Source organism: Muntiacus reevesi, chromosome 8 (assembly GCF_963930625.1).
Source record: "Muntiacus reevesi chromosome 8, mMunRee1.1, whole genome shotgun sequence".
NCBI lineage: Eukaryota > Metazoa > Chordata > Mammalia > Artiodactyla > Cervidae > Muntiacus > Muntiacus reevesi.
Genome location: NC_089256.1, coordinates 10,933,470 through 10,956,171, shown reverse-complemented (window position 1 = coordinate 10,956,171; position 22,702 = coordinate 10,933,470). Strand labels below are relative to the sequence as shown.

Below are 22,702 nucleotides of genomic sequence, written 5' to 3'. Positions count from 1 at the left end.
CAAGTCCTGGTTTCGTCATCACCTCTCACAGAAAATCTGCCCCGGGTGCTTGCCCCTCCTCTGGGCTCCGTCAGCCCCCATGCCTCTCAATTCCACACCATTCCCCCTCTGCTGGCACTTGGAGGTAGGACTATGCATTGCATCGGCACATGGAAGGTGCTACTCTGTGCAGTGCTTAGTCCCTCAGTTGTGTCTGACTCCTTGTGACCCCGTGGACTGTAGCCTGCAAGGCTCCTCTGTCCATAGGGATTCTCCAGGCAAGAATACTGAAGTGGATTGCCCTGCCCTCCTCCAGGGCGTCTTCCCAAGCCAGGGATCAAACCCAGGTCTCCCGCATTGCAGGAGACCTGTCTGAGCCACCAGGGACGCCCACATAGTAGGTATACTGACAGTATTTACTGAATGAATGAACTGTCAACCCCAGGCCTCACTTTTCTGCTCAGTGACCTTGTTCTTTGAAGCTCCTATTTGCTAGCAGCTGTTTGCTTTAGTTCAGGGCTCAGAAAGCAGAGCAGGCAGCCCAAGTGAGACAAGTGCCCTGTTGTAAGACTCCAGTGTCAACCTGAAGTGTCTAGTCTCACCCTTAGAGAAACCCAGGTACTTATGTGTTAGTACTAACTGCTTAAGTTCCATTTTAAAGGGAAACAGGTTATTAAAGATTTGTGTATGAAAGTGGTATAAAGATAAACCTTTGAGGGACTTTCCTGGTGGTCCAGTGGCCAAGACTCCACATTCCATTGCAGGGGGCCCAGGTTTGATCCCTGGTCAGGGAACTAGATCCCACACGCGGCAACTAAGAGTTCACCTGCCTCAGCAAAGATCAAAGATCCCACGTGCCATGACTAAGACCTGGTGCAACCAAATAAATAAATATAAATAAAATAAATATTTATATTAAAAAAATTTAAAGACAAACCTTTGACTCCTTTGCAAACCAGGACACACAGACCCCTGCCTCCTCCCCCAAGGCCTGTGGCAAATGGAAGGGGCAGGGGAAGAGGCAGGTTCCAGGGCAAGACTAGATTGTCAAGATGAACAGTTGTCCCTCAAGCCCCCTCCTCAATCGGGTCTTTCGTTCCCTCCCAAGACGCAATAGTCTTGATGGCATTCAAACCCTCCCCTGCTGCCATGGGGACTCAGGGGGTCCATAGGACCTTCAGGACAGCAGGCAGGGGTAGGTATAGGGGACACAATAGCTCTCACCAAATGGCAGCTTGGGTACCTGGGTGCCAACTGAAGCTTGTGTCAGACCCTGTGCCACAGTACAGCCTGAAGGACTCAGGATAGCAAAGGCCTGGGGTGGTGGGTGAAGCTTTGAAAATAATAAGAGGATGGGTTCCAGATGGGTTTACCAGATGTGTAAAGCTGGTTCCAAGCTATCATCAAGGTCTGTCTACAAAAAGAACATCCTCAAAAATGATAGTGATAGGAGACTTTACTGGTAGTCCAGTGGTTAAGACTTCACCTTAGACTGCAGATGGTATGGGTGTGATCCATGGTTGGGGAGCTAAGATCTCACATGCCTCAAGGCCAAAAAAAAAAAAAAAAAAAAAAATCAAAACATAAAACAGAAGCAATATGGTAAAAAATTCAATGAAGACTTAAAAAATGGTCCACATCAAAAAACAAAATCTTTTAAAAAAGGATACTCGTAATCAAAACTACAATGAGATACCACTCCCCAATCCCCACTACTAGGATGGCTATAATCAAAAAGATAGATGATAACAATTGTTGGTGAGGATGTGAAGATGTGGAACACTCATACATGGTTGGTCAAATGTAAAATAGCAGCTGCTTTGGAAACCAGTTTTGGGGTTCCTCAAAATGTCAAACATAGCATATGATCCACAATTCTACTCCTAGGTATATACCCAAGAGAAATGAAAACATAATTCATACAAAGACTTGTACATGAATGTTCATAGCAGTTTTATTCATAATAGCCCCAACGTACAAACCATCTAACTGTCCATCAGCTGATGAAACATAAAATGTAGTGTGTCCACACAACCCAATGCTATTCAGTCACAAAAGGGAATGAAGCATTGCTACATGCTGCAACATTGATGAACCTTAAAAAAATCCTGTGAAGTGAAGGAAGCTGGGTCACAAAAGACCACATGTATGATTCCACTTTCATGAAATGTCCTGAGTAGGCAAATCCGTAGAGACAGAAAGTAGATTAGTGGTTTCCAGCGGCCGGTAGGAGGAGGGAATGGGGAGTAACTGTAAATGGGTTCTTTTTTTTTTTTTTCTTCTTCTTTTTTTTTTAAAGGGGAGGTGGTGTTATGAAAATGATCTAGAACTAGGTAATGGTGACGGTTGCACAACTTTGTGAATATATTAAAAACTACTGTATTGCCCACTTTAAAAGCTGGAATTTTTAGTGTGTGAATTATATCTCAGTTTTTAAAATCAGGGGAAAATGACGCCGATGGAGAGGAGTCAGCGGAACTGAAGAAATGAAATGGATCGCGAGTGTGGCCTGTCCCCGTCCGTCGCCTCCGTTTGAACGAACTTTAGGCTCAAGAACCGGCACTGAGAGGGCCTTCGGGAAGCGACGCTGGGGACTGGATCTAGGAAGAAACACGGTCCGGGATTAGAAGGGAATGCGGTTAAGGTGGCGGCCTGGGATCGCCTAGGACAGGGGAGGCGTCCGTAGGCTCCGAAGTTGGCCGGGCGGGAGCGGAGATTTAAAGGCTGGAGCGCAGAGGCTCTTAAAGAGGCCCAGGCGAATTCCCACTCGGGGTCCACCTTAAAACCAGCTCCCGGGCACCGGTGGTCGGGGCAGTCGGGCCCGAGTAAGTCCGCGGGGCCGCGGGGGAGGCCCGGTACGCGCGCCCTGCTGGGTCCCGGGAGCTCGGCGCAGGTGGCCCAAACCTCGTGAGCCGCGCGTCCGGGGCGTCAGGGGCCCGCTGGGGTGGCAGGGTCGCGGCGCAGGCCCGGCCCCTCAGCGCCCACGGAGGCGGCGCTCTATTTTTAGCAGGCGCTGTTGCAATATAAGGAATGCGCGGCTCGCCTGGCGCTAGGCTGGGGCGCGCGGGCTGCGCGGTCGCTTTAAGGCGGCGCCGGGGCGGGGACCGGCCGAAGCGGCCGGCAGGCCGCGGGCCCGAAGCCGTCAGTCCGGCCGCCGCGGGGCCGGGAGGGCGCGGCGCAGTCTTCTGGTTGGCGTGGGCATGGAGGAGGTGGCCTGAGGCCGGAGCCAAGCTGGGCTGGAGTGCGCGGTGAGAGGTCGGGGCGGGCTGGGAGGGGAGGGGACTGGCCGGGCGCTTTGTTCCGGGCGGGAGGTGTGGCCGCCCCGGGCCGGGCCGCGCTCGCCGCTGGAGGACTGCGCTCCGGGACTGGCCTTTTACCCCCATCGCAGGCTCCAGCGTAACCGTGTTTGATCGAGAAGTCGGCGACCATCGGGACCCCAGAGAGATGGGCCTGCTCACCACCTAAAAAGCCCCTTTCATGGTAACCGCCCTTGGGTTCCTTTTTCCCTGGGCGAGAACCCGCGGGGAGTGGGCGGCGGGTCTCGAGTGGGATGGGGAAGGGTTGGTGGTGGCTCTTTATATTTTTAGAAGGGCGTTAACGAGGGCAGGGATCTGCCGAGAGAGTTGTCAAATTCATCCGAATGATAAAAAGCAGGCTGTTGCATTAACAGTGTTTTGCGGCGCCACGGGGCTTGGGGCTTTGGTCACCACCAGGGCCCCGGCTCATTCATTGAATGGGACCTGCAGGGGCGCCCACTGCGTGTGGGGCACAGTGCCAGATCCTATGCCGCGGGGAAAGTAGGGGTGCAAAGTGAGCCCTGTATGTCGGTTCTGGGATCAGGGGAGCACAGGGACTGTAGAATAGACAGCGTGGAGGGTCAGGGAAGGCCTCCTGAAGGAGGTGATGCCTGGCAGAGCATGGGCACTAGGCACCCAGATAGACTCTTGTGGCTGAAGCTGAGGTCTGTGCTGACTGGGGCCAGAGGCCCGTCTGGAGAGGCAGACAAGGGCCACTTCATCCAGGCCCTGATCCGTGTGCTCTGGGATTGTCCCTTCTTCTCCCCCACCCCCAGCGCCTACTCCTAGCAAACCTCTTTGGGCTAGAATGGTTCTTGCCCCTCCAAGACTCACACTGCACCCTGGACCTGATCAGAGAAGGTAACTGACAAGGCTCAGAACTGTAGCCTCAAAAGAGTAACCTTCCTCACAGCAGGAATGATGAAGAAATCTGACCAAAAAGCCCTGAAGCTCCTCTGTAATAATAGCTGCCAGCAGAGCTTACACAGACCAGGCACTTGACTTGTATATGCTTGCTCATCATTTGACGAAACTCCAGAAGGGTCTTCTTATTACCCCCGTGCAGTTGGGGAACAGGGGCTATAAAGAGTCAGTAACTTGTCCAAGATCCTGTCTAGGGTCCATGTAGACCCTCAGCTCTCCAGCCCCTCTGGAGAGGGTCTGGCTACCCCAGCTTCATGGTTCCAGGTGCAGCCTGTGTTAGGCTTTGACTCTGTTGCCTTTCACTGGTTGGTTCAAGTGTGGGGTGGTGAACTGCTGGTATTAATAACTGACATGTGTCAGGGGCTTTGCAGCAGACAAAGCATTTTCACCATGACAATTCTTAGAGCTGCTCCTACTTCTCTTCCCAGGAAAGAAACTTGAGCTGGCTAACATATTTGTAAATCTCCCAATTTCCTATAAATTGCATTTCCCTGCTGACAAGGGGACTGAAAATGTTTCGGGTCATGATTTTGACCCTCAGTCTTATGTCATCCCTAGCAGCTAGTTAGCTTCTCTGTCTGTGGATTAGGGTGTAGTTTGTTTTTTCTCTGCTAGGTCAGGAGGTTTGAAGCTTTGATGCTCTGGGGTTTTGGAAGCTACAGGGTCTGCCAGCCTCTCTGGGGGTGGGGTGGGTGTTGTGTAATCCAGGAGCTCTAGTAGAAACTACCCCTTACCCCGCTACTTCAGCATTTCCTTATGGGGGGGTGGGGGCGGTCAAGGTCCTCAGCTGAACGCTGGTGAGGCAAGTGACAGTTGTCCAGGGCTGCCAGCTCTGTTTGTATTTGCCACTACTTACGTTTTCATCTGCCTAAGATATCTTTGTGACAGGTATAACTTTTATTAGCTCTAACCACAGGTATTTCACACTTTCGGTTGATCTGAGTTGCTTAGAGAGAGACAAGTCCATTATCCCTGGGGTTGGCTCCTGAGCTTCAGTGATCACGTGGAACCAGGGAAGACTTCTGGGCTCTAATGGACTGAACCAGTTCCTGGAGCGTCTGGGTTTAATATCAGCTCAATTCACAAGTTGACCAGCCTGCTGGATCAAGTAACTTCTCGAGGAAATATGACCTCCATTTTATATATCACGTCTGGTGTCATCACCGTCTCCCAATGAAATGCCCCATAAAGAGTATGCCTCCCTGCAAGCAATTGGAAACATACCTATTTATGAATATCATGTAGTTTGCACAAAACACACACATGTGAACTAAATGAAAACACATTCTCGTGTAAAGTTGGGATGTTCTCAAGTGTCCAAAAAGTGCATTGAGTTCCAAAGGCTCCAGGCCTGGGGCAGGTATCTGACTAGCTAAAAGGTACAGTTACCTTTGTCTGGGGATGGGAGAAAAGAAGGATGCTTCTGGCTGCAAATAACGAAACCCAAGTAATAGTGGATTAAGCAGAGTTTAGATCTCCCAAAGATGCTCTCAACTCTGGTGAAGTCTCTGTACAGGGATAAGATATTAGTGCCACTTCCAGCAAGTTCTTGCATAGGACAGGCAGCCAAGAAGGCTGAGTGTTCAGAGCAATGGTTTTTACCTTCTTGGGCCACTACCTCTTTAATATGCCAGTGAGAAGCCCAGAGAAATGTTGCTTGGATGTATGAAGTTAGGCATCAGTTTGGGAGATTTGTGGATCTCTGAAAATGAGCCCTGGATCCCAGGCTAGATCCCCTGCTTCACTGCTGTTCACTGAGGACCTGCTCTGAGGCTCTGACCTCCCAGCCAGGCCAGCAGGCTGTCGTGGTGGAGCCGGACGAGCATCATTTCTCAGCCATGAGAAGACGTCCATGCCATCAGCCAGCAGATCTGTCCTGTGGAACTTTGAGAGCGTGGTGCTGCAATCCCTTCTTCAGACAACAGAGGGCGTTGTCAAGGCCAGGGGGACATCCTCACTGCACTCGTTGGCGTCTGCTGTGCCTCCCTCGGTGCCCATCTCTAGTCTTCCAGGCACTATTCTTGCTGCCATAGTGAGGCTGGTGCTGCGTGTTCCAACTCCCCACCCCTGGCCATCTACTGAGCCTCACCACCGAGCCAAGGGTCTGTTGTCTGCTGGCATGACCCAAGACAGCTTTCTGCAGCCATCCGCATTGTAGGGGTCATGAAGTAGCAGTGTGTATTTAGTTTTTAAATGTCCCTATCATTGTCCTTTCGTGTTTTTTTTTTTTTAATATTTATTTATTTGGCTGTGTTGGGTCTTCGCTGTGGCATGCAGGATCTTTAGTTGCGGTGTATGAACTCTTAGTTGACGGCATGAGGGATCTAGTTCCCTGACCAGGGATTGAACTTGGGCACCCTGCGTTGGAAGAACTGAGTCTCAGCCACTAGACCACCAGGGATGTCTCTCATTTAGTATTTTTGATAGCTTTAATCAGTGGAAATTGCTGATGGCCAGGTGGCCAAATGACAATGTGGGTTACCATTGGTTATGAGATGACTTGCTCAGAGGGGCACATTTTCATCTACAGAGCTGGCATCTGGCCACCTAGATGGATAGAACATCATGATTTGGATGTGGGTTGTGATGCTAATGAGATTTTGGAAAGTACAGGAAGGGATTTGGCTGTTGAGCATGTGGTAATAAAAGGAGGTGGCAGGGGATGGAGAGTCCTGAGCTCCGATTCGGGCCCTCTGTGACCCTGTCCATAGGGCCTTGGGGTCGTCCTGCTCCCAAGGGCTCAGGCTCCATCTGTGACTTCTCTAGCCCGCCCTCAGGGTTGTCATGGGGATTAGATGAAATACACAGATGAGAACATGCTTGGGAGACCAGAAAGGGCGTAAGAACTAAGAGCATTATCAGTATTCAGGCAGCCTTTAGATAACAGAATCACAGACCAGGAAGGGGCCCCTGGAGCATGTTTAGTCTCAATTCAGACCCAAGAGAGCATATTTCTCATAGTGGTGAGGTAAATGGTTTTTAGGCAGGACATATTTTAATAGTTACATATATACTTACTTATGTGTATTTTAAAAATAAAGGTATGACATCAAACCTATTTTTTAAATGGCTATTTTGCTCAGATTAAGGCTAAGTAAGGCTTTTAAGTTAAAAACTATGCTGATTTTTAAGGTAAAGATTAAGCCAGTAATAGTTCAGTAGTAGGCATTTTGGCCCAAATGGGCCCTTGAGTAGAGGCTGGGAAAATTTGTGCAGCCTTTGAGGAGCAGAGCTTAGCTGGGCCCTTCTAGAGGCAGGGAGGTTGCTGCCCCTCAAATCAGTTTACCCAATGGGGATTCATTCATCATTCATTCACTCATTCTTTCATCCTTGCAAAGTTCTTTCCTTTCTTATCTTAACCTGTCCCACTGAATCTGTGCCACATGAACCTTGACGGTCATGCTTTTCTCCAGTACAAGCAGCCCTGCATTCTCCAACTGCTCCTCAGATGACGTGGCTTAAAGATAGTGTCTCTGGATGTCCACTTTCCCTCCAGGCTGGACTGGACTAGAGGCTCTGCATTGGCCATCTCTAAGCCTCACGGCAGTTTTGCTGTTAGCCCTTTCTTTACAGATGTGGAAACAGGGACTCAGAGTGGTAGTCACCCCCATGGCCATGGCCTGAGAGGACCAGAGCCGGGAAGGAGTCTCACCAAAGTCTGTTTGGTCCCAGAGGGCATGCTCCACCTGTTACACAGTGCTGCTCCCAGGACTGTGTCATTCTGATGACACCTCTCTTCTCTCAGTGCTCGTGGGGCGTGGCCCATGGGGGTCTGGCCCGATGTAGTCAGGGAGTGGAGTGGAGGCCTCGTGGGGAGAGGGGGCAGAGCCGTTCACACACAGGGATGCTGCGAAGCGACAGCACCCATGGAGGTGCAGGTGCGGCTGGTTGACAAGAGAGGCAGAGGGGCCCTGGATGGTGGTAGTTTTCCCCTAATTTCCATTAATCCTTCAGTCAACCAGGAACCCCTCCATCATTTGCATACTTGACATATTTTGTAATTTTCAAAAATATAAAAATACAAAGGATGATACATAACAAACACCATGTACCCATTACCCCAATTGAGCAGATGGGACCCTTTTGTCTGCCCTTGATCCCTTCCATGATGGCAGGGCTTCATCACGTCCCTGCTCAGGAGACCTGGCTGGCTGGGCCTGCCCTCAGTCTCTGACTGACTTTCAGAGCCCTGCTCCCAAGTTTCCATGTCTTGGCTCTCTTAGCTCCATGTCCCCAGCAAATTCAATGAATAACCACCTGGGTCTCCATCAAGGTCCTCAGTAGATCTTTTTGCTGCCTGAACTCACACCGGGGAGAGATAAGTGTGCGTCTTGGGATTTAACCTATTTCAAAAACTTCCTCCACCCACATACACACCTGCCTTGACCATCGTGGTTTCAGGCCAGACTGTGGCGCATCATTTAGTCATAGCTGCCCAAACCAAACTGTGATTCAGATGGTAAATGTAAATATTTGGAAAAGAGAGGAAAAAAAAAAACAATTATCTTTTTCTGATTAGATGACAATTTGTTAAACTGCTCATCTTCAAAACCTTGAGCAAAATACATTTTATGTTCTAAAGTACAGGACTGCTTTGAAGGAAGGAAGATGGAGTCTGATATGGTGCCTTTCTAACCTCTAACATGGCCTTGGGAAAAGAGCCTGATGTTGGGAAAGATTGAAGGCAGGAGGAAAAGGGGGCAACAGAGGATGAGATAGTGGAATGGCATCACAGACTCAGCGAACATGAGTTTGAGCAAACTCAGGGAGATAGTGAAGGACAGGAAGCCTGGTGTGTTGCAGTTCATGGGGTCACAAAGAGTCAGAGACGAATGAGCGACTGAACAACACCATCGCAGCCTTGCCAGCTGTCCCTTTCCTGGACTTCCCTGGAAACAGGGCTCCTGTGTGCCTAGCCCTGGGTCCTCCTACCTGCCAAGCGTTCCAGCTGCAGAGGGGGCAGCTCTCCATGAGGACAGGAGATGGTTTCTCACCCCACTCTGCAGGCTCCTTCTTCCACCCCGGCTGACTGAGCTGGAACCTGACATGGCCCATTTGCATGTAGCTTAGGCTTGAGTTAAGACAGTTAGCAAAGCACCGCTTATAAGGCTGTGCAGTAAAGATTTAAAAACCTTCTGGAAAAGCCCTGCATTCCCCAAGCAGATTGGTTTTTCAAGAAGTCACCATTGGGTACAGAGATTTCAATTAGTTTTGTGATAGAACACAGGGACCTGAGGTGGTCCCCAGGTTTTCTTTACTAAGTGGTGAGAATGAGTTGAAATGTTTCCTGTGCCTGAGTTGCCAACAAAGGATAACACTGCATCCTTTCCCTTGACTCGATGGAGATGCTGCAGAAGCTGGCAAAGGCTGGAACCCCAAAGACCTCAGAAGGATCTGCTTTGTTGGGGTTTCTCTTGCAATAGAAATGGTCAGAGGCTGTGCCAGTGAAGGCAGTTAAGTATATTCTGATAGCTATTTGTTTATGCAAGAATACACATACATATTATGTTGATGGCCTACTTTTTAAAGAAAAGTTTTGGTTTAAAAAGAATCTGCTAAGTAATATTTCATTATATATAGGTACCACAGCTTCTTTATCCATTCATCTGTTGATGGCCCTCTGGGTTGCTTCCATGTTCTAGCTATTGTAAAAAGTGCTGCAATGAGCATTGGGGTACATGCATCTTTTTCAGTTACGGTCTTCTCGGGGTATGTTACTCAGCCATAAAAAGGAACACATTTGAGTCAGTTCTAATGAGGTGGATGAAATTAGAGCCTAAGAAGTAAGTCAGAAAGAGAAAAACAAATATCATATGTTAATGCATATATGTAGAATCTAAAAAGATGGTACTGATGAACCTATTTGCAGGGCAGCAGTGGAGACTCAGATATAGAAAACAGACTTGTGGACCCAGTGGGGGGAAGAGAGAGTGGGACGAAGGGAAAGAGTAGCGTGGAAACATATACATTACCATATGTAAAATAGATAGCCATTGGGAATTTGCTGTATGATGCAGGTAACTCACACTTGTGCTCTGTGACAACCTAGAGGAATGGGATGGGGTGGGAGGTGGGAGGGAAGGTTCAAGAGGGAGGGTCATATGTATACCTATGGCTGATTCATGTTGATGTATGGCAGAAACTGTAAGTATTTAAAAAAAAATTTTTTTTTAAAGAATCTGCTATTCATACCCTATGTTAGGATGTCCCTTGAATCCTAACTACCCAGATTAAAAGTAAAAGTATTTGTAAGCATGTGGTGCTGTGTGGAGATAGCCAAAGATGTGCTGGAACGGAAGAGACCCATCCTCCCTTTAGAGCTGACCATTCTAGGGGGACCTGGGGACAGGTTCTTGCCTCCCCAAAGCATTGTATATTCATTTCAAGGGCAAAATTTGTTTTAATTCAGTTCTGTTTGTTTTTTCTTCTTTTTTAGCCATTAGAACTTTTAACACACCTTGAAAATTCCCCCTTTTAGATGACCCCAAACTCACCCCTTTGTATTTTAATTCCACAGGGAATGGAGGTCCCAAGGGAGAGGCAGAGGCAAACACATCTTTTTTGGGGAGTACCATTCTCTCACAAGAAGGCTCGGCAGCCCAAAATAGCATCCATCATGTTCTTCTTTCAGTGCCTGTTTTATTGTAACCGGAGATGATAGAAAAGGGTGGAACCACAGTCCCAAAGCCTTGGGGGCATATGTTAGAAAAAATAACTTTCATAAGATATGTCTTCTCAGGGGTCCCTCCACACCCACATTCCTCAGGTTGAGAATCCCCTGGCGTCAGAGTCAGGAAGGCCTAGGCTCCCCACACGTCCTCACATCCATTCTCTTCTGGCAGAGGAAGTCAGTCCCCACACCCCCTTGCCCTGCTGGTGCTCCTGGGATGCTAAGACTCGGTGACCCCCGCCCCGCCCGCCCACAGGGCTCCTTTCCACTTATCTGGGGCTGGGTGGGTGTTTCCTGCATGTTTGAGATTTTAAAGAGGAAATCAAAATAAAGAAACCAAGCCTTTGTTTTACTTCTGGGCTCAAACCGAGGGCGGCTGGAGGGATGGAAAGGGGGAGCAGGAGCAGGTCACTTGGCGCTTCCACAAAATAACCATTCTCATAAACACTTAACAGGGGCTTTTTTCTACTTGGGGCTGGTATGTGTGGATAGGAGAGCTGGGTGGAGGCTGGGAGAGCCCCTGTGTGGAAGGAAGGAGGAGGGGGCCCAGGCAGGGTCTGGGGCCACCAGCAACTGGCCTCGGGGGGGCCTCCGGGCCCCTCAGTCCTCACTGCCTTCCTCAGAGGACCCATGGGACAGTGGGGAGGGTCCTGGGCCGCAGGCCCCCCGCTGACCCTCTGTCCCCTGCCTGTCCTCTGTGTGACCTTGGGCAGGTCCCTGCCTGCTTGGCCCACCTTTGCCGTGTCTGTAACAGACGGGACTGCTGTGACTTGTGTCCTGGCTGCACCGCCCCCCTTGCTTGTTTAATCCGGTTAGGCTGGGCAAGCTCTCATCCCACAGATGTGGAAGTGGGGAGATGCTCTCCCTAAGAGTTCTTTGTTTTCCACAAAGATTTTCTCCCTGTGGAAGCTCTCAGAGAGTATCATTTATTTTTCTTTGAAGATTACCGGTTCATTGATGGAAACCTCCCCATCTGCAGTATTTCTGGGGATTGCAGGGTGGGGATCAGGCCCACTGGCTCTCTGGGCTCCAGAGTCGGCCGCCACGCTTTGCGTGGGTCCCCTAGGTGTGGCTTCCTCATTCCCTAAGCCCCACCACGCCAACGCTGTTGTGTGTAACAGGCTGTCGCCAAGGGCCTATAAGAAAGGGCCCATCGCTCAGAATGGGGCAGAAGTTAAAACTGAGCGCCAGACCTCTTCCCCTGTCTGCTCACCTCCTTGGCTCTCTGTCTGCTCAAGCCTAGTTGACTGCCATTTTCCAGGGACCACTTTTCCTGGACACTTTCCTCCAGAACTTCTGAAAACTCCCGATTTGATTGTTCTTTTTTTTTTTTTTAAATAAATGTATTTATTTTTAATTGTAGGATACTTGCTTTACAATGTTGTGTTGGTTTCTGCCATACATGAACATGAGTCAGCTGTAGGTATACACATGTCCTCTCCATCCTGGACCTCCCTCCCACCTCTCACTCCATCCCACCCCTCTAGGTTGTCACAGAGCACCAGGCCGAGCTCCCTGCACTATACAGCAACTTCCCATTAGCTGTTTATTTTACACTTCAGTCAGTTCAGTTCAGTCACTCAGTTGTGTCTGACTCTTTGTGACCCCATTGACTACAGCACGCCAGGCTTTCCTGTCCTTCACCAACTCCCGCAGCTTGCTCAAACTCATGCCCATCAAGTCAGTGATGCCATCTAATCATCTCATCCTCTGTCATCCCCTTCTCCTGCCTTCAGTCTTTCCCAGCATCAAGCTCTTTTCCAATGAGTCAGTTCTTCACATCAGGTGGCGAAAGTATTGGAGCTTCAGCTTCAGCATCAGTCCTTCCAATGAATATTCAGGGTTGATTTCCTTTAGGATTGACTGGTTTGATCTCCTTGCAGTCCAAGGGACTCTCAAGAGTCTTCTCCAGCACCACAGTTCAAAAGCATCAGTTTTACACATGGTAATGTGTATGTTTCAATGCTACTCTCTCAATACTTCCCACTCTCTCCTTGCCCTGTTGTGTCGGTAAATCTCTTCTCTATGTCTGAGAAATAGGTTCATCAGTACCATTTTTCTAGATTCCATATATATGCATTAATATATGATATTTGTTTTTCTCCTTCTGACTTCACTCTGTATAACAGGTTCTAGGTTCATCCACCTCACTAGAACTAACTCAGATTTGTTCCTTTTAATGGCTGCATAATATTCCATTGTATATATAGACCACAGCTTCTTCATCCATTCATCTGTCGATGGACATCTAGGTTGCTTCCATGTTCTAGCTATTATAAATCATGCTGCAGTGAACACTGGGATACATGTGTCTTTTTCAATTATGGGTATATGTCCAGTTGTGGGATTGCTAGGTCATATGATAATTTTATTTCTAAAAATAAAACTCCTAAGAAATCTCCGTACTGTTCTCCATAGTGGCTGTATCATTTACATTCCCAACAACAGTGCCAGAGGGTACCCTTTTCTCCACATCCTCTCAAGCATTTATTGTTTGTAGATTTTTTGACGATCACCATTGTGACAGGTGTGAGGTGATACTTAGTTATAGTTTTGATTTACATTTGTCTAATAATGAGTGATGATGTGTATTTTTTCGCATGTTTACTAGCCATCTGGATATCTTCTTTAGAGAAATGTCTGTTTAGGTCTTCTGCCCATTTTTTGATTGGGTTGTTTGTTTTTCCGATGTTGAGCTGCATGAACTGCTTGTATATTTTAGAGATTAATCCTTTGCCAGTTGCTTCATTTGTAATTATTTTCTCCCATTCTAAGGGTTGTCTTTTCATCTTGTTTATAGTTTCCTTTGCTGTGCAAAAGCTTTTAAGTTTAATTAGGTCCCATTTGTTTGTTTTTATTTTTACTTCCATTACTCTAGGAGGTGGATCATAGAGGATCTTGCTGTGATTTATGTCAAAAAGTTTCTGCCTATGTTTTCCTCTAAGAGTTTTATAGTTTCTGGTTTTAGCATTTATGTTTTTAATCCATTTTGAGTTTATCTTTGTGTGTGGTGTTAGGAAGTGTTCTAATTTCATGCTTTTACACATGTCTGTCCAGTTTTCCCAGTTATCTTTTCTCCGTTGTATAGTCTTACCTCTTCTGTCAAAGATAAGGTGCCCATAGGTGTGTGGATTTATCTCTGGGCTTTCTGTTGTATTCCATTGGTCTATATTTCTGTCTTTGTGCCAATACCATACTGTCTTAATGACTATAGCTTTGTAGTGTGGACTGAAATCAGGACTATTGATTCCTCCAGCTTCATTCTTCTTTCTCAAGATTGCTGTGGCTAATCGGGGTCTTTTGTGTTTCTGTACTATTATTTGTGACTACAGAGAAATGATGACATGGAGACTAGGCTGGGAGCCTACCCTTTTGCTTGTGAGCCATTAAAGAACTTGTTTGAGCAAGACGTATGCACCTGCACCCCAGACCTATACTGTGACCTTCTGCAGGAACCACAGCAGGAACTGTGGGGTTGTTGTTGTCACTGTTATGAGCTCGGTCAAAGTCTTCAGCCAGGCTTTCTTCCCCAATGACCAGAGCAAACACATATGTTAATCTTTTTTTCTTTGTGTTAGAACAGTGTGCACTGTAGCTGTAAGGACTAGAACTGAGGTAGGTCAATATATTTATTGAGCATCTTCTCAGTGTAACTTATGTGCTGGGCTCCAGAGATACAATGGAAGATAAAACGGAGCATGGGCCCTGTCCTCCTGGAACTGACAGTCTAATGGGGAATACACACTGCCTCATTAACAATTAAGCCACAAGTGCAGCATGCAGAGTGCTGTCAAGACGAGACAGCTGGGTGTTCTGGGAGGCGGAGCCGTGACCTCACCTTGTCTGAGGTGCTGGTCAGGGAAGGTAGGTGAGTGCTTAGCACTTGGTCAGGACGTGATGAACAGGCATTCTAATGATCAGCCCTGGCCACAGGACTCAGCCTGAATTTGCTCCAGCTGGTTACTGCTACCCATCCAACAATGATAGTTTTGCACAGAGAGGTTTATACATTAATTTGTCAAGAGTCACACAGCTAGTAGGTGGCACAACCAGGATTCCAAACTGGGCCTGTTGGACTCATTCTCATGCTTCTAACATCTGCTCTGCCTCCAGTTTTACCTCCTGGCTCATCCTTGTCAGATGGAATGAGGCTCTGCGTTTCTGCCTTTCTCTGCACCCCAAAATAAGCCACCCATGGGTTGTAGGTGGTGATCATTCCTTGGGTCATCAGGAATAAAATGTGCTTCCTTGTTGAGCCCTGGCATGCCCTAGCAGCAGGAGTGGTGGTCTTGCATCCCGTGGGTGGCCGAGGTCTCACTATAGTCTCCCTACTGATCGCCTCGCAGGCCAAAGGAGGTGATCCAAAGGCAGCCCCTTCATTCCCCTCCAGTCCCATCCTGAGTGCTTCAGGGAAGCCTGGAGAGCAGCCCTGAATGGCCCCAGGCACCCTTCTGCGCAATTCGGTGGAGGGGACCCTGGCCAGAGTTCTCACAACGTAGTGATGACAACGATGATGACGACAGTAATAAAACAAACACTTCACGTGCCGGGCACTATTCTAAGCACTCATGTATATTGGCTCATTGCATCCTCAGAACAGCCCTGTGAGGTGGATTCTGTTGTTAACAGGTGAGAAAGCTCCACATGGGTGTAGCAATTTGCCTAAGATCACACACAAAGCAGGGCTTCTCAGGTGGCGCTAGTGGTAAAGAACCACCTGCCAGTGCAGGAGACATAGAGATGTGGGTTTGATCCCTGGGCTGGGAAAATCCTCTGGAGAAGGAAATGGCAGCCCACTCCAGTGTTCTTGCCTGGAGACTCGCATGGACAGAGGAGCCTGGCGGGCTCCGTCCACAGGGTCACAAAGAGCCAGACACAACTGAAGTGAGTTCGCACCAGCATCAGCACCTGCGTAGCCAAGGGGGCAGATGCTTCGATTCACAACTTTTTATAAAAGTGCCGTATGTAGGAGAGAGAGAGGTAGGCAGCCAGCCCCCCGGCCAGTGGAGGCTTCTAGGTGGCTCCTGCCGCTTGGGAACCGAGTGGGCCCGCCCACTCTGCCCTTTGCTCTCTGTCCATCCTGGGCTTGCAGTCCAGCCTGGCCAGGAGGGCAGGGAAGATGCAGCTGCTCTTTAGGGTCTGGGGAAAGAGATTGAAAAGTGGTCTCCTGCCCTTTCAGAGTTTGGCAGTGTCCTTGAGAAGTCCGCCTTCCTCACCTCCGGCCGAGTTCAGGCCTTGAGACCCAGGGAGCTGGGCCCTCCACCGGTCCTGCCTCCCTGGCTTTTCCCTTTGCCCAGGAACGCCACCCCACCCCACCCCCACCTTCCCAGGGCGCTCATTGCCATGCCTGCCTCGCCTTCAGAAAGTCTCCCCTTTGTTTTGCTCCAGCCCTTCTCTCTACAGTCTGCTCACTCGTCTAGAATGGGGATTGGGTCGCCTCTCCTCACCTCAGGGATGGGCCTCAATCCTGTTTCTTTCTCATTTTTGGTTGAACATAAAATTTTGCACATTTTTCATTTATGGTGTTTAACATTTTGTATATACATGATGGAAAGAAATCAAAGCAATAGTCATTTTTGAGTGTGCCTCTCTGCCCTCCTCCTCCTCAGGCTCTGCCGGGCTTTGGGGTGGTTGCGTGCGCCATCCCCCTTCCCAGCTAAAGATGGCCAGACTGGAGAGTCTCCGAACTGAGTACCCCCTACTGCTGCTCCTTGGTGTGATGGTCACTTCCTTTAATCTGTGCTTAGCCACTCAGTCCTGCCCAACTCTTTGCAGCCCCATGACCTGTAGACCCCACCAGGTTCCTCTGTCCGTGGGAATTCTCCAGCAAGAATACTGGAGTGGGTTGCCATGCCCTCCTCCAGGGGACCTTTGTAACCCAGGGGTCGAACCCAGGTCTCCCTCATTGAAGGTGTATTCTTTACCATCTGAGCCACCTGGGAAACCCAAGAATACTGGTGTGGGTAGCCTGTCCCTTCTTCAGGGAATCTTCCCCATCCAGGAATAGAACTGGAATCTCCTGCCTTAAAGGCGGATTCTTAACTAGCTGAACTACCAGGGAAGCCCTTCCTTTAACCTCACACCAAAGTCAAGGCCAAAAGCCAGGCCAGGCCAAGGCAGTGCAAAAGGCTATCTGCCTTGGAGCGGCCACATCGCTCAGCGCTGGCATGCTCACGGTGGCCAGGGGGGCAGCAGGTTATGGGCTGGGGTCCCCAGGAGGGTGATTTGTTTGGCTTGTATAGTGTACACAACTTTTTAATTGGTGCGTGTGTGCTAAGTCACTTCAGTCATTGTCCAACTCTTTGCAACCCTGTGGACTGTAGCCTGCCAGGCTCCTCTGTCCATGAGATTCTCCAGGCCAGATACTGGAGTAGGTTGCTATTTCCTCCTCCAGGGGATCTTCCTGACCTAGGAATCAAATCCTCATCACTCTCTTATGTCTCCTGCATTAGGAGGTGTGTTCTTTACCACTAGCACCACCTGAGAGGCCAACATTAAAAAAAAATTAGTTTCACATAAAAATTCAGATGTCTGGCTACTTTAAAAAAATTTGGACTCTCTGGTAACCCTGTTGCAGACATGCTTCTGTTGTTACAGTCAGCTGGTGGAGGCTACCAGAGGTCTCCTGTTTATCCCAGGCCCCACTGCTCCCTACTGCCTGTCCCTGTTCCCTTCTCTCATTTATCCACCTCACCTCTGCCTACATGTGAGTTTGGGATATCCATTTGTCTCTCGAGTTCCTCTTTCTGCTACTGCAGGATAAAGCAGTTCAGATGGTGGTTCAGCCAGGATGTGGGAGGGTGGAGTTTAACAATTCAGCCCTGACAAGGAGCATCCATCTCAGAGGCAAGGGGCTGCTGACACAAATGGAGGCCTGCTCCCTGCACCCAGGCCTCCCCTTTGCTGTCTGTCACCATGCCTGCCCTTCTCCTGGGCCACCTGCCTCCTGGGCTGGTGGGAGGCCCTGGGTTCTGTGAGGCAGCAGCTCTAGGCTGGGTCATCCCTGAGGGACAGCCTGTGAAGTTGTGCCCCGGTTAGCGCACACCCCACCCAAGAGAAAGATAGTATGAGAACATTTGCCTTGCTGCTATCAGAGGGTTCGGGGGTGGGGTATGGTACCCACATCCTGAAGGCAGGGATGGTCTGGGAGCTGGGCCTTGGGAGAGTGGGTGGCAGGGAAGGACCCCCTTACAGTCACCCACTCCTCCTGCTGGACTTGTGGCCACGTGTGCCCATTGGGACGCCTCACATGGTATCTTCCCTGTGAGGACCACGGCCCCACTTCCCTGTGTGGTCCACAGTCACAGTACCCACACCACCTCACCTTACCCTCCACCCAAGCAGAACCCCGGCCAGCTCCCAGTGTCGCCCCTGCATTTCTGGAATGCAGACAGCAGACACTGGGAGTCTCTCTGCCAGGGCCTTAGGGTGACCTTGAGATAAGGAAAATGAGGTCCAGCCTATAGCTCCCCAGCCCCACTCTAGCGGGGGAAATGTGATAATAAAACAACTCCTGGCTCGTTGATTTGAAGGGAGAAGACAGTGTGGCCGTGCAGCTAAGAAGGGAGCTCATGGTCACTTACAGATGGAGATGCGTGGCCTGGAGAACCTCGGGGACCTCAGGGGCTAAATAGAGCCCTGTCAGCGAGGTGGCCATGATGAGTCACATGGAACAGTGGCTGCAAAGCCCTCTGGCTGCCACCTGGCCAGCGCTCCAGGCCGTCACAGGCAAGGTGGTTCAGTGGAAGGTGACTTGGGGAGTGAGAGAGGCCAGGGAGGAAGGTGTGGCTCTGGGAGGCTGGGGGACAGGGTGGGTGTTCCTCAGAGAGAATGTTTTCACAGGCAGGGAAGGTAAAAAGGCAGTGCAGGCAGATAGCATTCATTTGCAGACTCCCTGACAGGCTGGCACCGCCTCTGTCCCTAAGGACGCAGATGCTGGGGCAGTTCGGGTGGGCGTGTGGGAAGAGCTTCCAGCTCCCATGGTGGGTTTTCCAGGAGCAGTGCTGGGGATTGGGTGAGGGATGACACCGTTGGAATTGGGGAGGCCAGCACTGGTGGAGGGGTCCCAGGTGACAAGGCAGAGCCCAGCCACGGAGGGGGACGTGCCACCAGGCCTTGGCCTGGGACTCAAGCAAGGTAAAGACAGAGGCAAGGCAGAGGGCAGAGGGCCAGGGCAGGGGGCGGGAGAAGGGGCCTGCGGGGCTGGAGCCGGAGCAGCCCCGGAGGAGATGTGAAGAGGCGGGGGGCTCACAGGAGCCCCTGCTCCAGGCGTGGCCTGAGAGGGCAGCTCAATCAGAATGGGGAGCAACCTGCCAGGCTTTGGGGAGTCCGAGGGCCTCGCTTTGGGAGCCCAGAAGTCAGCCCTCTGCAGCGGGGTGACAGCCAGCAGGACTTTCCCAGTGTGCACACAGATGCCTCTCTAAGGTAGAGAAGCCCTCCTCCAGCTGTCGGTGGAACTGCCCTGCACTAGGGAAACAGGGAGAGGCCCCCAGCACTGAGAATAAGAACAACAAAAAGTCTTTCTTTCTTTCTTTGGCTGCGTCGGTCTCAGTTCTAGCATGCAGGATCTTTCATTGCAGAACACAGACTCGCTAGTTGTAGTTTGTGGGCTTAGCTGCTCCATGGCTTGTGGGATCTCAGTTACCCAACCAAGGATCGAGCCCACGTCCCCTGCATTGCAAGTTGGATTCTTAACAACTGGGCCTCCAGGGAAGTCCCTGAGAATAAGAATTTAAATTCTCTGCCTCTTGCGGGAGGGCGGCAGCCTTGGCCCTCACCTCTGGACTGAGTTCAGACCCACCCTCCCTGTGGTGGTGGGATGTGGGGACAGAAGGGGCAGGGGGTTGGTGGGACCCCAACCCATGAGGACGTGGGTCTGTGAGGGCCAAGCGGCTGGTGGCAGCACCCCGTGACCCAGGGATGCTAACAGAGCATGTGGTTCTGAAGGGCAGTGTGGACCTGAGACCCTGAAGCCCTCGTTAATCCCTCGGTCCTGAGAGCCTCTCTGACCACCCACCCCTGGAGTAGCTGGGTGGGGAGTGGGGCAGAATTTTAGTGTTTTGTTGTCAGTCTCGGTGCCAAATCCCAGTTTGGCCCTCCTCCAGCTGTGCCCAAGGGCACATGCCTTGGTGTCCCTGACGCTGCTCCCGGCTGCTAACTGGGGAGACCAAATGCCACCTCTTGCAGCTCTGCCTTGGGACCTTTGTGGCCACGCCAGCTGTACCTATGCGACCTTCCTGCTCCCACCTGACCCTGCAGCCCCTTCCATCTGCTTCCCCTCTCCTCGGAGCCTCTGGAGCCCTTAGTTCTCACCCAACTTATCCAGTCTCCACTGGGCTTTTCTGCTGGGTGAACATCGCTGTGGTCATCAGAAAGGGCTGTGGGCCCACCAGACTGGGCAGCCTTCCAGAGAGCCTGCGTGGCGCCCTGTCGGGGAGGGGACGGTCCCAGAGCCCCCGGGCCCCCTGTGCTCCCCCCACCTCACCCCACAGCCCCTGCACGTGTTCATCATTCAGTGCTGCTGGGCAGCCACCACCTGCCAGATTCTGTGCTTAGTGCTCAGGATGCAAAGACCAACATCCCTGGTTGTCAGGGAGCAGCAGGCGCTCCTCACCGCCCCTTTCCCACCCCACCCCCACCCTCCCGCCCTCCCGCCCTGGCACACAGCACACGGCACACGTGCTGCAATCCGGTCACAGCGTGTTGTCTGCAGAACTTGGCACCTGCTTGGTTTTTCACACCTCTGTGCTTTACTCCTTTGCACCTTCTGGTCCTCACCTAGGATACGCTTGTCTCCATCACTCACCTTAGCTGATACCTACTTGGCCTGCAAGACCCCATTTTGGCCTTGCTTCTACCAGGAAGCCTTCTTCAATGCCCACAGGCTGGGCATGATACCCTCCTGCTCTCCCTGTGTGCCTACTTATTAGCCTCTTGTATTGTAACCCTCTGTCTGCCCCTCCCCCCACACACCCCTTGAACCCTGAGGCCAGGGGTGGGGGCTCATTCATCTCAGGCTTCCCAGTTCCCAGGACCAGGCACACTGGTGGTGCTCTGGGAGCACTGACTGGACATGCATGTCTCCCGGACCTGAGCCTCTGTGTGCACTGGTGGTCTGTCCACTTTACTCCTCCTGGCTTATTCTCCTCTGGGCCCTTTCTCATGTCGTGTGTTCCTAACAGGTTTTTCTTTCCAAGGATAAATCCGCCAAGCTAGTAGTAACCCAGAGCAGGGCTGGGTTTTATGATGGAGAGCACCTCTGGATTTAAAGAGGGAGAAACTGTGTCTCATGCTGAGTTCCCAGTAATTTGATATTTGCTGTGGTCTCTTCAGTGAACAAGCATCTCCTGAATATTTGGGGACATGTCTTTGAGAAGCTTAAATCTCCCCCAATGTTGGATCAGCAGCATGTGGGGGCTTGATGTCTTACAGCATCGCTATAGGAGACTGCCCCCCCTCAAAGACAATGGGGTGTTGAGACCAGCTGGCAGATGGGTGTGAGAGTGCCCCAAGGAGGAACTGACGAGGGGCTGAGTTCTGACGAGTCGTCATCTGTTAAACCAGCTGGTTGGCAGGGCATGAGCTCAGGAAGGACAGGAAGGACTCTGGGGAGGCAGGAGGGCTTCCTGCAGGAGGAGGGACTTGGGATGAACTTTGAAGGATGCTAATGATGGTAACTTTGTTGTTGTTGTTCAATAGCCCAGTCATGTGTGACTCATTGCAACCCCATGGACTATAGCATGCCAGGCCTCCCTCTCCCTCACTGTCTCCTGGAGTTTGCCCAAGTTCACGTTCATTGCATCATCCAGCCATCTCATCCTCTGAGGCCCCCTTCTTGTGCCCTTAATCCTCCCCAGCATCAGGGACTTTTCCAATGAGTCTGTTCTTATCAGATGACCAGAATGCTAGAGCTGCAGATGCAGTCCTTCCAGTGAATATTCAGGGTTGATCTCCCTTAAGATTGATTGGTTTGATCTCTTTGCTGTCCAAGGGACTTTCAGGAGTCTCCTCTAGCACCACAGTTCGAAGGCATCAATTCTTTGGCATTCTGGTAGAGAAATGATGGTAACTACCTGATGTTTATTGAACACTGTCTGTGAGCCAGACCCCCACAAGTCAAATACTGCTGTCTCCACTTTTATGGAAGAGAAAACCGAGGTACAGAATGTAACTTGTCAGAGTTTGCAAATGTGTGATTCCTAGCTCAGGTTCCTTGGTGAGGGGTTTTTAAGTGAGGCGCAGCCCCAAGCTGGTCAAGGAGCAACCGGTGTGTAAGACCACAAGGATATGGACTGAGGCAGGGACAAGCACAGTGGAGAGGGTCCCAACCAGGGTGCCAGAAAATGAGGTCTCAGAGCCCTGGTGCTCCCATGTTGCTGAGCAGCCACCTGATCCCTCAGCTTCCTCCCTGGTCCTCAAAACAGGAGTACCTGGCAGTACCAGCCCTGTGTCCTGCTTGGTCACAGTCAGGATAGGGGATGGGGGGGATGGCGTGTCTGTTCCCAGAGACTAGCATTTGTCCTGATGATTCTTGAGTGCTGACCTGCTCAGCTGCTCCTCTGGGGGCAGCCGTCTGGTCATGGAGGTCGCCCTGACTCTAATACCACCTCCCCGGCTCACTGCTGACCTCTTCCCAGTGCTTCTGGATCTTCTCTCTCTGGCCTGGCCTGACTCTGCCCCCACAACGTCCTGCCTATCACGAGAGGATGCCTAGCCTGATGGGCTGGCCACAGGCTCTGGAGCCATAATACGTGGTTTCAAATCCTGTCACTGTTGCTTTCTAGCTGATGACCTAAAAGAAGTTTGGGAAACTGACAGTCCAGTGATTAGGACT

General features: G+C 50.6%; 1 protein-coding gene across 6 annotated transcripts in view; it reads left to right on the top strand.

Moving 5' to 3' along the window:
• The first annotated feature begins 2,074 nt into the window (after positions 1 to 2,074).
• The window catches only part of MRAS (muscle RAS oncogene homolog), a 69,444-nt gene continuing 48,816 nt past the window's right edge, over positions 2,075 to 22,702 (top strand). Inside the window, exons 1-3 of one of the 6 annotated variants that reach the window (XM_065942869.1) lie at positions 2,081 to 2,231; positions 2,423 to 2,594; positions 3,368 to 3,459. The gene's annotated coding sequence lies outside the window, so the exon portion shown is untranslated. Of the gene's footprint in view, positions 2,595 to 3,010; positions 3,228 to 3,278; positions 3,460 to 22,702 lie in introns of those variants that run through there. The other 5 variants (XM_065942868.1, XM_065942867.1, XM_065942871.1 and 2 more) reach the window with 5 other exon arrangements.